Source organism: Erpetoichthys calabaricus, chromosome 7, assembly GCF_900747795.2.
Source record: "Erpetoichthys calabaricus chromosome 7, fErpCal1.3, whole genome shotgun sequence".
Classification (NCBI taxonomy): Eukaryota; Metazoa; Chordata; class Cladistia; order Polypteriformes; family Polypteridae; genus Erpetoichthys; species Erpetoichthys calabaricus.
In genome coordinates this window covers 170,967,369-170,981,631 of record NC_041400.2, presented here as the reverse complement: position 1 = coordinate 170,981,631, position 14,263 = coordinate 170,967,369, and the positions used below count along the sequence as shown (strand labels likewise).

The following is a 14,263-nucleotide window of genomic DNA, read 5'->3' as shown; positions in this document are numbered from 1 at the left end:
GTCTCTCGATTTGGCCCCAAACAGTCAGCCAGTGCTGTAGCTGGGTAGCCTTCTCAAGGAGACCACTGGCATTTTACAGACTCGCCTTAGTCTTCTTGTACTTACGTTGGTAACATTCACACTTTTGTAAAAAGCAAATAGTATACGCTGGGAGGTGTTATTTTTTCCTCCCTTGACATGAATATGAAATGAGTCTCTGCATTCCTCTTAACTTATGTCGTGTTTTCCTTCATTGGATTTGTTTTTCATTATTTTCCACGTACACAGAGTTATTTTTCCTTTGTGAGGTTCTTTGGGTCACAGGGAACTCATTTTGAATGTGATTATCAAAGTGGAGTTCAGGGCTGCAAGGAGCTCATCTTGGCACTTTCAGGGACAAAGCAGGCACCAACCATGGATCCATCCCACTGCCCACTCATGCCAGGATGAATGGATTGGCAAGTAGAAAGAAAATTGTAATCCAAAAAAAGCTTCCCTTTTTATTAACTGTTTTTGATGCCCCTTTATCAAGTGAGTAGCCAATTAATGTCTCTCCATCTATCCAGTTATCTAACCCATTTAATCCTGTTCAGTGCTGCATGGAGCCGCTGCCTGTCCCAGCAGCTTGGGTGTTACAGGGCACACAGATGGCTGGATGAGTGGACCACCGTAAAGAAAACTGCAGTCTACTAAGAGCAGAATTGCAGTGAACAGATAGAATGGCCAGTCCATCTTTTATCTAACTTAAAGGAGCTGATGCCTGTTTCAGCAGCACTGGAGATAAGGCAGGAATCGACCCTCAGTGGGGTCACAGGACACACTCACCCCCACACTAATACTGGGGGCCAGTTTAGAGTTGCCAGTAAACGGCGTCTGCATGCCTTTGGGATCTCTCCAGTAATACACAAACTTACCTTTTCTGGGTTAAAATATTTCTTTATAGAAAAAGTAGCATTTTGGAGAGACCTCACTGCTTTAAATCACATCAGCAAAGAATTTGACTTCTGTGAGCACGTCAAGGAATACTCCACCCAAAAAGGAAGCGTTTGCCAAACAAGAAAATGTAAATGTATGTGTGTGAATGTTTTTAAATGCTAGTCACCCTATCTACTGTAGATTGTAGTGGTGGCAAGAGAAGGATTTTGAATTTCGCGTTTTCATGGAGAAAGGACATAAACAGGATCAATAGGTGACCAGCGCTAGACACTGGCGAACATTGAAAACATTCATGGAGGAAAGATGGAAACAAAAATCTCATGTCGCAAAATCCACTTGTCCGATATTCACTTGTATGGTCAAAACATGCACAATGTGTGAATTTGTTGCTAATTATTGGCCCGCCGCCATACCACATGCACTCCACACCACACTTTTATGTGGTTTACTTTCAATAAGTATGGCTGTGCCTGGCCCATGGACCTTTTCCTGCATACAGGTTCATAGGGTCCAGCAGCTATACCTCCTGCACTTGACATCAGGTCACCTACCTGAAGCTGAGCTTGTGTGGGCCCGGCCAGTGCTTGGACCGCAGACCACCCAGGAAAAGCTTGGGTTGCTGCAGGAAGAGACGTTGCTGATGCCATCAGGGGGTGCTTACCCTGTGCTCTGAATGTGGATCCCAATGCCCCAGTGCTGTACTATAAATATGGCGCCGTCCTTTGGATGAGACGTAAAGCCGAGGTCCTGACTGTCTGTGGTCATAAAAGGTCCCTGGGCGTCCCTTGTAAAGAGTAGGGTGTATGCCGAGGTCCTGGCTAAATTGCCCTCCATGGCCTAATCACCCCCTGTCTTTAATTAGCTTACTATCTCTCACCCCTTCGCCACCTAACATCTAATGTGTGGTGAGGGTACTGGCGCATAATGACTGCCGTCAAATCATCCAGGTGGATGCTGCACATTAGTGGTGGTTTAAGTGGCTCCCCACTCTCTACATAAAGTATTTAAAATATGATTAACAGTTACGTCATGAAAACTTCACGTTAAATGTAAAGAAGAAAGCTGTCATTCCCACGAGATTCTTGTCCAGTGAATGAGTGGGAGTGGCAGATCTTTAATGTAAACGCACAGCATTGTGGGAATTGCATCTTTCTTACATAAGATTGTTTTTGATCTTTTTTCGTCTTTTTTCCACGGACATTTTACACAGCGTTTGCTGTTGTCCTGTGCTGGTCACCGTGGTCTCGCTTAATCTTCTCCACGAAAACATGAAATTAAATCTTTTTTCTCGACCACCACTACAATCTTAATGGGATTTGCAACATTAAAAAAACAAAAATCCTTTCCGTGTGGAGTATTCCTTTAAGCTGCAAGTTCGGGTTTATAAACGAGGAGGGTCTTTTTCCATATCAGAAGAAAACTCAAGCAAAATCTAAGGAACAAGGGCCTGCTCTTCTCCCTAGTGCTTGATGGCTTCCATAAATGTTTCCGATATCAGATGTGTTCCAAACATTCGAGTGCTCAGACAAACTGAACTGGAATTTTGAACTACAGTTTATTTTAAAGAAGTTGCTCCCTGTTTGCATGTCTTTCCTGCTTTCTGACCTGTTTGGTGAGAAGAGCGGATAAGTCCATTCATTCCCATGGCTGGAGTAATCCATTATCAGTATCAGCATTAATTCTCAGTAGCTAATAATTCGATTTCAGGGAGTGTTGCTGCATCTCAGCCAGTCCATCTGCTCACCAGGGTGGCCATTTCTCTCTGTGGGTCTCATTTTCATTCAGCCTTCTGCTCTATTCTCGGGTCAATAGCAGATTTAATTAATGTGTGCCGCCTCCACCTCCTCCTTCTCCCCCTGTTGGAGATCTGAACAGCAGATGTGTGCGAGGAGGTTGATGAAGCCTGTCCAAACCTCCCTGCTCACACTGTGCTGGTGGCGCTGGAGCAATGGAGTTGCAGCTGGTGCTGGAGCTGACCCAGGCTTGATTAGACAAGGGAGGAAGGGAGAGGCTGAGAGCATGGGGGGCCGGGATTCATCTCTGTAGGTCAGCAGGATGGCGAAGGTGGGAAATGTTTACATGATCCTCACTGGAGCGTGCAGCGGCCCTCCCCGCAAACAGCTGGGGGTCCAGCAGCTGAAGATCAACCAGATTTGTGAATCTTCACCTCCCTCACAGATGCAGTGTTTATTTTTGAGGAGCCGCTCATATGCCCCGCGTCGTCTTCGGCTTTATGGAGAGGCACTGGAGTGTAGCCATGGCAGCACTCACTGAAAGGAAGCCGCTCTAAGCGGTTGTGTATCTTGCTGTCATTTTCTTCAGGTGGCTCGATTTATGAAGATGGCTCCTTGAAGATAATCCCTTGACGTGTTGTGAGAGATTCTTTTAAATATACCCACTAAAAAATAAACACCTTGTGGAACATTACTGTCACGCTAGCCGATGACTTAGTGCCACAGCTGCCTGTCTGGTTTCTAGTTTCCCAATAGAAATGTATCAAAAAACTTTTGTAAACCTGTCACAGGGGCTGAAGGCAATTCCAGCAACATCAAGCACACTCAGATTAATTAATAAAAGGCCAATATAGAGTGGCCACTTAATTTAACACCATGTCACATTAGACCACTCTTGCAATAATTTTCCATCACGGCTTTCATTTATATAATCATAGAGAGTTGGAGGCAGTCAGCTGCATTCTCCTGTGAAGGTCAATCATCTAGTCTGACCTACCCACAGACTCACTCCAGCCAGTCCACAGCTTGCTCTAACAAAATCAAACTGGTTTCATGTCGTCTACGTGCCCTAGAGCTGACGACCAATGAGTGCTCATCTGTAAGTACAATACATAGAATGCAGCCATGATAAATAAGAACCTCAGCAACAGAAGAGTGTCCCGTCTGTCTGATGTCTCGTCTTTTATGTACCACGACACAATGGAAAACAAGAAGAAACAAAAATGGCAGAGATTGCAGCTGAACTCATTGCACACATTAACCCCTCATACAGCATTGGCAGTTAAGTCATTTGAAACACCCAGTGGTCTTTTCAGTCATATCAGTTGAAATGTCCAGCGAAGGGACATGGGTCTTAAACTCTGGTCCAGGGTGCTACTGTGGCTGCAGGTTTTCATTCTGAAGAGATAAGAATAATAGAAGAGTTTGTGTTTGGGCAGAGAGGCCATAGAAACACAGGGAAAAGTTGAGGTTCTGTGCTTTTGTGGCACAAGCGATAGAGGAGAAGAGTAGTTGTAAAATATGGCAAAAATGAAGGATAGGAATAATATAGGAGGGGCTACCAGCCATTCCGGCCAAGTAAATAAACATAATGACTGCTAAGGCAGTGGTCAGTGTGTATTCAAAATGGTAAACGTTATAGAAATATTGATTCAATTGAACATATTTGTACCCATTGTGGACCACCAGGCTGGCACCACCTCCTCAACCCGACTCAGACAAGCGTGGAACACAAGTTCAAGGCACACACGATTTATTTTTTTCTTTTTCCTCGTTGGAAACGCCTTCCTCATTTCCCACTAGCCCAGCACAGTCTTACCACACAAAACAATACTCTTCCTTCTCCTTCACTCCTCTGGTCAAACTTCGTCTTCCTCCTCCCCGAGTAGTGGCTGCTGGCTCCTTTTATACAGAAGTGATCCAGGTGCCTGATGATCTAGTTTCCAGCAGCACTTCCAGGTGTGGCAGAACAACTGCCCAAAAGGGCTCAGCAGATTCTGCTGCAGCATCCCCTGGCAGCACCCGCAGATCCCAACAGGGCTGCACTAAACTCCAACTCCCATGGAGCCCTGCGGGAGTCCGAGGCTCCGCTGCAACCCAGGGGGGCTGCCATCTAGCATCCTGGGGGAAGTAACGCTCTGGCCACACTTGCACCCAAGTCCTCCCAGCGTGGAGGCATCCCAGCTGGGCAAGAGCCCCGGCCGCACACTACACCTTACAGTATGTGTGGAAAAAATGGGTAAGTGTTTAAAAGCATTTGCGGAAAATGAATGGGATTTTAAGATGGCAGGATGATGTCTTTCTGTCTTGAAAGTTTGAATTCTGCGGGGACTCAGTCTGAACACGATCCAGGGTGCTAATCAGATGCATTCGTTCCACTTTCATACCTGCTATGCCCTGGGCGAAGTAACATCTGAAAAGATACTGTTGGAGGATCTGTGTTTGATAGCACCTCCGAAAGCGAGGGATGCAAAAGAGGCCTGTGTTCCTTATTGGATTACAGTGTTAGCCAGCGTATAGCAGAAGCCATCATGCCACACACACATTGTGTGTCAAAATAGTTGTATTCACAGAGCATTTCAAAATAATGGCTGCTTCATATAATACATTAGAGTGCTCTTTTAAGCGTATTCACTTAATGAGAACACTAACATCCTAAGGCACATGACACTTTATACTTCTTTGGCCCGGGCTGGCAGGTGTTGTTTTTGCACCAGTGACCTCATTTTACTGTTAACATGATGTGTGTAAAATGGCTAACAACTAAAACCAGCAGAAAGAGGGGGATTTGAAAAGATTTGAAAAAGTTAATGTGACACTGCAATTTTGCAATTTATGTAATATTAACGTAAAGTTAATATTTGATAATTGGGTACAGTCTGTATAATGTGTGGAGCGTCTCCTTTACTCCTGTGAATGTACCACAATTTGCAAAAATATCAAAATATCAGACAAAGGCTAATCTGAAAGTGGTGTCATAAATATGAAAGGGTGAGGTGATAGAAAAAAAAAAAGTTTCTTTTGGTTTTTTATATTTATAAGTAATTTACACCACTATACAGAGATCTGTTTTCACTTTGACAGTAAAGAGTCTTTTTCTGTTGATCAATATAAAAAAAAAAAGTGCCAAAATAAATCCACTATAATTCAAAGTTGTGTATGAATAAAATATGAAAACTTCCAAGGGGGTGACTATGTTTTATAGTCTGTGTATGTTGTGAAGTTTCTGAACTCTTTTGGGACCCCCCCCCCCAACAGGACAATATGCCGAAGCACGATTGGCGCGTTTGTGGAGGACTGCTTGTCCGTCGACGAGGCAATCACAGGTTTACTGTGTGGAAACAACGACGAGCTGATCATGGTCGCACTATAAGCGCCTGCTGTCGATGGCCGATGCAGGGAACAGTATTACTTGGCCACTAACCTGGCCACAACCCTGCCTGACTGCTGTGTCTGTGTATAGGAGAGTGGCAGGTCACGTGACAATAACTCTGCCGTTCCTGTTTCAAGTTGAATAAAGCTGGTTTGGCTAATGTACTGAGACTCGGCCTCCTTTTTAGGGTGCAAGACAACGACTCACACATCACATATGTAATCCTTTAATAGACGTAGGCCAGCATTCTGTGTTATCTTAAACTATAGCTTGCAGGTAGCTCATGATTTGGGTCGTCTTCAGCGGCAGTGCCCCTTGTAGGGTCCCAATGCCACATGGCCGTAGTGCCGTAACTGACGCTCCTTCACAATGCAGGTAAACGTGCAACCACTACTTTGACACAAAGTCAAACCAGTGCTACCCAAGTGTGACGATCACTAATACATATTAACTCAATCCTTTTTTTCATATTTTCCCTTTCTCTGGGTAAGGGGGTCGTGCAGCTCCTGCAAGGACTTCAAAGCAGCTTTTGAATCCAACATTTTGCTTGCTACTTCAGAAATTGTCTGCTGTGGATACGGTTGTGAATAAATCTGAAGTTCTGTTACGCAAATCAACATTTCTTAAGGACGGCCTGATCAAACTTGAGTGTGTATGTCATACTATTTTGGGGGATTAGTAACGCAGATCATTTAAGCCACTTTTGGTCTGGGTTTTCAATGCCTTTTCAAAGTTTATGAAGCAGACTGGGCTTCATTGAGCTCGCATTCTATTTTCTAGGTGCAGCTTGTGCCAAAGTGTTGTTCCTTTACGGTGTCTTCCTGCCAAAGCCACGACTGCTGGGTCCTGTTGCTGAGGTTGGTGATGCAGTAGTTAGTGCCACTGCATAATATCCCCACACCTCTGGGCTCAAACCCTGGTCCAGTTGCTGTGTCGTTGTGGATTTTGCATTTTTTTTTTTTTTTAAGTCTCGGCGGGCTTCGCTCGCCAACCCCTTTCCCCCCTTGCCAGCGGCCGCTTCTCCGAAACCCCTCGTAAACGGTAATACAATGGGAAACAAATACATTTTTTTGTTTAACGTTGATACAATGGGAAACAATTCCATTTTTTTTTTAACTCCTCTTTGCTCGTGCAGCTGCTTGCGTGCTGCTGCTGCCCTCATGCGTGATCTGCAATTCACTCGCCTACCGGTAGGCACCGTTGTGAAGAGGGGGGCTGAGCGAACCCCAAGGAGACGCGGCCGCTCCTCCAAAACCCCTCTTAAACGGTAATACAATGGAAAACAAGTAACAGGTGGTTTTTTCACCTCCTCTTTGCTCGATCTGCTGTGTGCCGCATGACCTGCATTTCGTGCAGAGCTTCGAACATTTAAAAGCCTGTACAGCAGCTGAATATTCGATCTCTTTTCGCTCTTCTGCTATTTCCCTGAGTAATATTTTCACATTGTTTGCGCTAATGCGATCTTTACTCTCATTTTTGGAGTTTTTCGAATTTTCCTACTTCAATTAGATAGATAGATAGATAGATAGATAGATAGATAGATAGATAGATAGATAGATAGATAGATACTTTATTAATCCCAAGGGGAAATTCACATACTCCAGCAGCAGCATACTGATACAAAAAAAAAACAATATTAAATTAAAGAGTGATAACAATGCAGGTATACAGACAGACAATATTTTTGTATAATGTTAACATTTACCCCCCCACCCCCGGGTGGAATTGAAGAGTCGCATAGTGTGGGGGAGGAACGATCTCCTCAGTCTGTCACTGAAGCTGCTTCTCTGTCTGGAGATGATCCTGTTTAGTGGATGCAGTGGATTCTCCATAATTGACAGGAGTCTGCTCAGCGCCCGTCGCTCTGCCACAGATGTCAAACTGTCCAGCTCCATGCCTACAATAGAGCCTGCCTTCCTCACCAGTTTGTCCAGGCATGAGGCATCCCTCTTCTGTATGCTGCTTCCCCAGCACACCACCGCGTAGAAGAGGGCGCTCACCACAACCGTCTGATAGAACATCTGCAGCATCTTATTGCAGATATTGAAGGACGCCAGCCTTCTAAGGAAGTATAGTCGGCTCTGTCCTTTCTTACACAGAGCATCAGTATTGGCAGTCCAGTCCAATTTATCATCCAGCTGCACTCCCAGATATTTATAGGTCTGCACCATCTGCACACAGTCACCTCTGATGATCACGGGGTCCATGAGTGGCCTGGTCCTCCTAAAATCCACCACCAGCTCCTTGCTTTTGCAGGTGTTCAGGTGGAGGTGGTTTGAGTCGCACCATTTAACAAAGTCCTTGATTAGGTCCCTATACTCCTCCTCCTGCCCACTCCTGATGCAGCCCACGATAGCAGTGTCGTCAGCGAACTTTTGCACGTGGCAGGACTCCGAGTTGTATTGGAAGTCCGATGTATATAGGCTGAACAGGACCGGAGAAAGTACAGTCCCCTGTGGCGCTCCTGTGTTGCTGACCACAATGTCAGACGTGCAGTTCCCGAGACGCACATACTGAGGTCTGTCTGTAAGATAGTCCACGATCCATGCCACCAGGTATGAATCTACTCCCATTATCTCTAACCTGCCCTGCATGTGTATCACGGGACTTGCGTCTGAAGGTTGTAAGTGTGACGTGACTTGTCCGTCTTGCGGGAAGTGAAAGTCTCTCTGTCTCTCTTCAAAAGGTCACGTCTCATCCCTGGGAAAAATTCTCGTCTCCTTGCAAGTTTTTTTTTTAATAATAGAGAGATGCTCATGTAGACACACACAGCGTGTTGATCAGAAGCTCTCAATGAGCTGCCTCTAAGTCCGCCTGGGTGTGTTGTTGTGTGCTTCCCATTCTGTGGTGGTCTCTAGTGTTCGATCTGATACTGACAAGATAGGCTTCAGACGGATAATAAAAATGACTGACGATGAAGTCTGTAAAATGAGCAGATGTTTAGACTGTTTATCATTACAGAACATGCTGTGTAGCCCTCTCATTTACCTTTTAGGTGTTACATTTAAGAAGTGATTAATCAATGTGGCCTGATGCAAGAATGACAGATTGCTGTAAGAAAATCTGAATCACCAACCGGGTTGCCACATTTAATATACAACCACAAATAAACAAGAAGAACGCTCCTTAGGCGTAATCGCCCTTGTCTCAGAGCCACAAAATATAGAAATAAAGTTCAGCTTCTAGCCATAGGTCAAGGTCAGTCTGCTCGGGGAGCTCCATCTGGCTGGTCACTCTTGCCAGAATGGTGCTGGGGCTTTTATGGATGGGAAACTGGAAGGGGCGGAGTCAGCTGCCCTCACCGGACGGTGTGTCTGTGCAGTGAGGAGAGTAAGACGTGACGATATTAGTGACCTCTCATCCCAGGCGGGTTGTTGCATCCCTCGACAGAACCTGTAAGGAGATCCTCTGACGTGCATGCGTGACACCTTTTAGCAGATGGTTCAGGGGCATTCAGAGATACACCACTAGCTTTAGCGACGATTTTTTTCCACGGGCTCCTCAGTACTGGCAACTGCAGGAGTGGTTCTTGTTTAAATCTTCTTTAAATGTACGGTGACTTGCTGTGGTTCTGTCACAAGCCTGAGTCCCCTTGCACTGAGTATACATGACAGTGACACTTGAGCTAATTTACTTGGTGGTCTTGATTAAGATGTGAAGACTTTGAAATGAAACCAACTCGTTTTTTCAGTTTCTCACTTTCCCCTTTTTATTTCTTGATGGAATGTGAGCAGTGTGTTTAGACATGGAGGACTCCACCCTGACGGGAGACACACTGTAATGCTGATGAGGCTTCATCTGGAAGATCAACAGTCCCCTGCTGATTTGAAATGTTCATTATATTTCAGGCCTCGGTTACATATTCATCTTGGCATTTTGTGCTTATCCATTCTGTATTTTTGTTTCGTCTGCCTAGGCTCCATGAAAATCAAGCTGTTGGAAGAGTTATTTTAAAAGAAGAAAAGAAAGCGCCAGTGGGACTTTAAAGACAAACAACTGTAGGTACGTTTTGTGTTGTTTTTTTTTTTTTTGGAAAAGAATTTTTTAATATTTTTACCCCCCGTGTTTAAGAAATTGGCAGTTTAAAACAAACTCTTGTGCACACACAATCCTGACATTTTAATTTTGTTTTATGGAAAGCTCAACAATATGGCTAATCGTAATAAATTGAACATTTTGTGAATTCTGCCAAAGAAAATCTGGGGAGATGAGAAGTCTTTTTCTTTGCAGCAATAGCAATCTTAAATAAGAGTGGAGCCGTATAACGGAGTGAAATGCAGCAGACGATTTAAAACGGGATTCCAAGTTTGAGGGCTCAGTAATGCGGTGGTTCACCCTGCCACCTAATGGGTCCAGCATACCAGTTTTGTACTGGTTTGCACAGCTCCCCAAGCCCTCCAATGTGCTCAAAGATGTGCAGGTTAGGTTAACTGGTGACTAAATTGACCTCAGGGTGGGTATATGTGCACATGAGTGGGCCCATTGGCAGACAGGGTTGTTTCTCTCCTTGTGCCTAAGTGCTGCCATGATTGGCTCTGGCCACCCACACTACAAGTATGCGTGAGTACATATAGTAAAAGTCTGAAAGGCCTTTGAGACAGTCGACTAAACTGGATGGCAAAGGAGCTGTTGTGTTTGCATCATCATTTAGATGAACGCTCAGTAGTGTAGTAAGGCAGTGTGGCACGCTGGCACAGTAGCCAGGGCAGAACGCTGGGTTTGATTCCCAGCCCAGTCACTGTATTCTAATTTCTCCAGTGCCGGTGCTGGTGACTTTTTTTCTCTCTGCACTGCACCTTTGATAAGACGTCACACAACTGTGCATGTTACGTCAATGGCCAGCTGTAAACTGGCCCAGTGGCGGGCATTTTGTGTGAGAGTTTATGAACAGCAGTGGACGGGTAAGCTCTGGATCCCATCCCTAAAATGTCATTCAGTGGGTTAGAAAGATGGATGTTTATGTGTTTTAGCTTTTAAAGTTCTTGCTATGTGCTGTTTGTCACCAAAGGTTCCAATGATTTAAGTTACTAATGTTGATTAGGTCGTTGTTAGTTTTGCATTTTATCTTTTATATTTCTCATTAGTTTAGACCTTTTTGCAGAGATCTGTTGTCACGCTGATATTAAAGATTCTTATTCTCTTGATAGGTGTCAAAAAAGCCAAATCAAACCCACTGTGATTCAGTGCTGTATAACGATAACATGTGAAAACTTTCAAGGGGTGGACGCTTTTTATGGCCACTCTGTATACTGGAAAGTGAAGTATAAGCTTGGATTCTGTAAAACTGCTGTGTGCCGAGTGTCCACCTGATTGATTTCAAAACTGTACAGTAATTTATCTTTCAACGCCACTCATTTTAATGCAGGGTTGAGTCATTGGTGATAGCAGGTACCGACCTTCTAAGGAGCACCAGTCCATCACACAGCCATACTAGGCCAGTGTAATCGACGCTAACCTGTGTGTCCCTGGTTTGAGGGCCTAGTGCAGTGTTAAGTCCTGACCTGCTCACTTGGCTTGAATCCTGTACCTGGTCGTTTTCATGTTCTCCTCTGTGCCTGTGTCTGTGTGTTTTTTGTTTTCCCATCCTGCTCCTGTTCTCCTACCACATCACCAAAAACATGCATGTCTGGTTAACTGGCAGATCAAAAATGGCCATGTTTGAATGAGTGGAAACAGACAATGGGCAGCTTAAAAACACATACAGAAATGGGGCTGGGACAACGGAGTTGGACACTGCCTGCTATCTGACTCATGTCCTCATGTCTACTGATCATCTTTATTTTATTTGTTTTATATTGATCTTAATTAAGGGAGCTTATTAAAAATTAGCATCCACTACTTATATCCAACCATCCATCCATCCATTATCCAACCCGCTATATTCTAACTACAGGGTCACAGGGGTCTGCTACAGCCAATCCCAGCCAACACAGGGCGCAAGGCAGGACATCCACTACTTAAAAGTTTCAATTACTGTGTAATGTTGAGTCATCCTAATTATTATCCATATTACTAACCGAGAATAAACCGGATATGGACGCAGGTACACGGCGATGGGACCATGAGACATAGTGTGCAGGTGCCCACAGTGCGCGTCTCATAAACGGCAAGCGAAGTGTGATCCACCGCGAATGAAGGAGTCACGACCCAAAAACGAAATAGCTCAACTAACGTAAATAAGACATGAAGCGACAACGTGCCGACACAGGCACACAAAAAAGAGGATTCTGCACTGCACCCCAGAGTCAGACGGAAGAGGCCATGGGGTCCCCACAGGTCCACAAAGATAGTATGGAAGGCGCGGGAAAGTACGAAAGGCGCAGGCGCCTACAAAGCGCTTCTGAACTAATTGTCAACTAACGGAGATACGAAATAAAGCAACGAGCACAGACAGTACGGAACCCTAACCGTCCACACTACACAGCATAGTCAAACCCTACATAGTACGGAAGGTGCGGGAGCCTACAACGCATGTCTAACACACCGCGGGCAGACCCCCGAGATGGTACAGAACCCCAGAGATACGGACTCCACAGCATATGTGAATCACATTACAGTAATACAATAATATGAGTACTCACAGACAAAACAAACCCAACAGGCTTCGGCGTCCCACCCCACAATCAAACCGGAGAGAGTACGGCGTCCCCAAACGTCCACAAAACACAGCATAGTCAAACCCGAGATAGTACGGAGGGCGCATGCACCTACAACGACTACCACATGAAACACACACACGGCACCGGAGGTATAATATTAGCTAAACTAACGTAACTAAGCGCCTACAACGCGTCACGGCTCAAAAACAAAGGGGCTCAACTAATGTAAATAAGAAATGAGGCAACGCGCCCATAGGTAACGACACAGCCACACAAAAAAGAGGATTCAGCCTCCTGCCCCAGAGTGAAAACGGGATAAAGTACGGAGTCCACAAAGGTCCACCATACACAGCATAATAGTACAGAGGGCGCGAGTTGGAACGAAAGCCGAAGGCGCCTACAATGCGCAATATGAATATACGAACACTCCGTTTTAAACGTATGTCATCTTCACACGTCCAAACTATACAGCATAAGTGGATCACATTACAATGATGCATTATTAACAGTACAACCACAGAAACCGCTCCGTATTAACAGTAAATGCAATTATTCATATTACTAACGGTAAACAACAGAGAACTAATGGAGTCACGATCACGGCTCCAAAACTATACAGCTCCACTAACGGAGCTACAAACACGAGCCTGCATGGACAAAAACAATAGACGTCGGCGCCTACAACGCGCGTCTGAAACCGCGGAAGCAAAACTGTCTCGGCTCCAAAACCAAACAACTCGACTAACGGAGCTACAAACATATCTCATACATGCATCGATGTATTTCGGGTTACCCAACACCGGGGGTAGGCGAGCGAAGCGAGTAGGGGTCGGAGCCCCCTTGTTTATTTTGAGAATAATCAAAGAGGGAGCTATAGGAAGACGTTTTGATGGTTTTCTACGCTTTTAATGTTCATTTATATACTGCAATGATAGAGGAGTTTATGTTTTGATTTGGGTGGCACAGTGGGTAGTGTTGCTGCCTCGCAGTTAGGAGACCTGGGTTCGCTTCCCGGGTCCTCCCTGCGTGGAGTTTGCATGCTCTCCCCGTGTCTGCGTGGGTTTCCTCCCACAGTCCAAATACATGCAGGTTAGGTGGATTGGTGATTCTAAATTGGCCCTAGTGTGTGGTTGGTGTGTGGGTGTGTGTCTGTGTGTATCCTGCGGTGGGTTGGCACCCTGCCTGGGATTGGTTCCTGCCTTGTGCCCTGTGTTGGCTGGGATTGGCTCCAGCAGACCCCCGTGACCCTGTGTTCGGATTCAGCGGGTTGGAAAATGGATGGATGGATGTTTTGATTTTTCTGATACTTTTAGTAAATCTCTTCTTCAGCTTGTTGCTGTGGGAGATAACAGTTGTAGCTTCAGTCACCAAAGATGAGCATCCATTGGACAGAACGAACATAGATAGTCAGCTGCTTCTCCATGCAAGTGCAAAACCCTGAATTTGATACAAATGATTTGTATTTGTGACATTTATTAGCATTTCTAAATAATTGGATTAATTTATTCATTCAGCAGAGTGGTGACGTGGTGCATGTTGATTGGACATTCAAGTGAGAATTTCGCTGTCATCTGGACTTATGACAGTACTATTATAACTACTACTGGTGATCTGAGTGGCAATAGCGGTTAAGAAAGAAATTG

At 45.0% G+C, this 14,263-nt stretch overlaps 1 protein-coding gene across 2 annotated transcripts in view; it reads left to right on the top strand.

Moving 5' to 3' along the window:
• Positions 1-14,263, top strand: part of lhfpl2b (LHFPL tetraspan subfamily member 2b) — a 251,811-nt gene that overhangs the window by 137,679 nt on the left and 99,869 nt on the right. Inside the window, exon 4 of one of the 2 annotated variants that reach the window (XM_028805713.2) lies at positions 9,938-10,019. The gene's annotated coding sequence lies outside the window, so the exon portion shown is untranslated. Of the gene's footprint in view, positions 1-9,937; positions 10,024-14,263 lie in introns of both variants that reach the window. The other variant, XM_028805710.2, reaches the window with a different exon arrangement.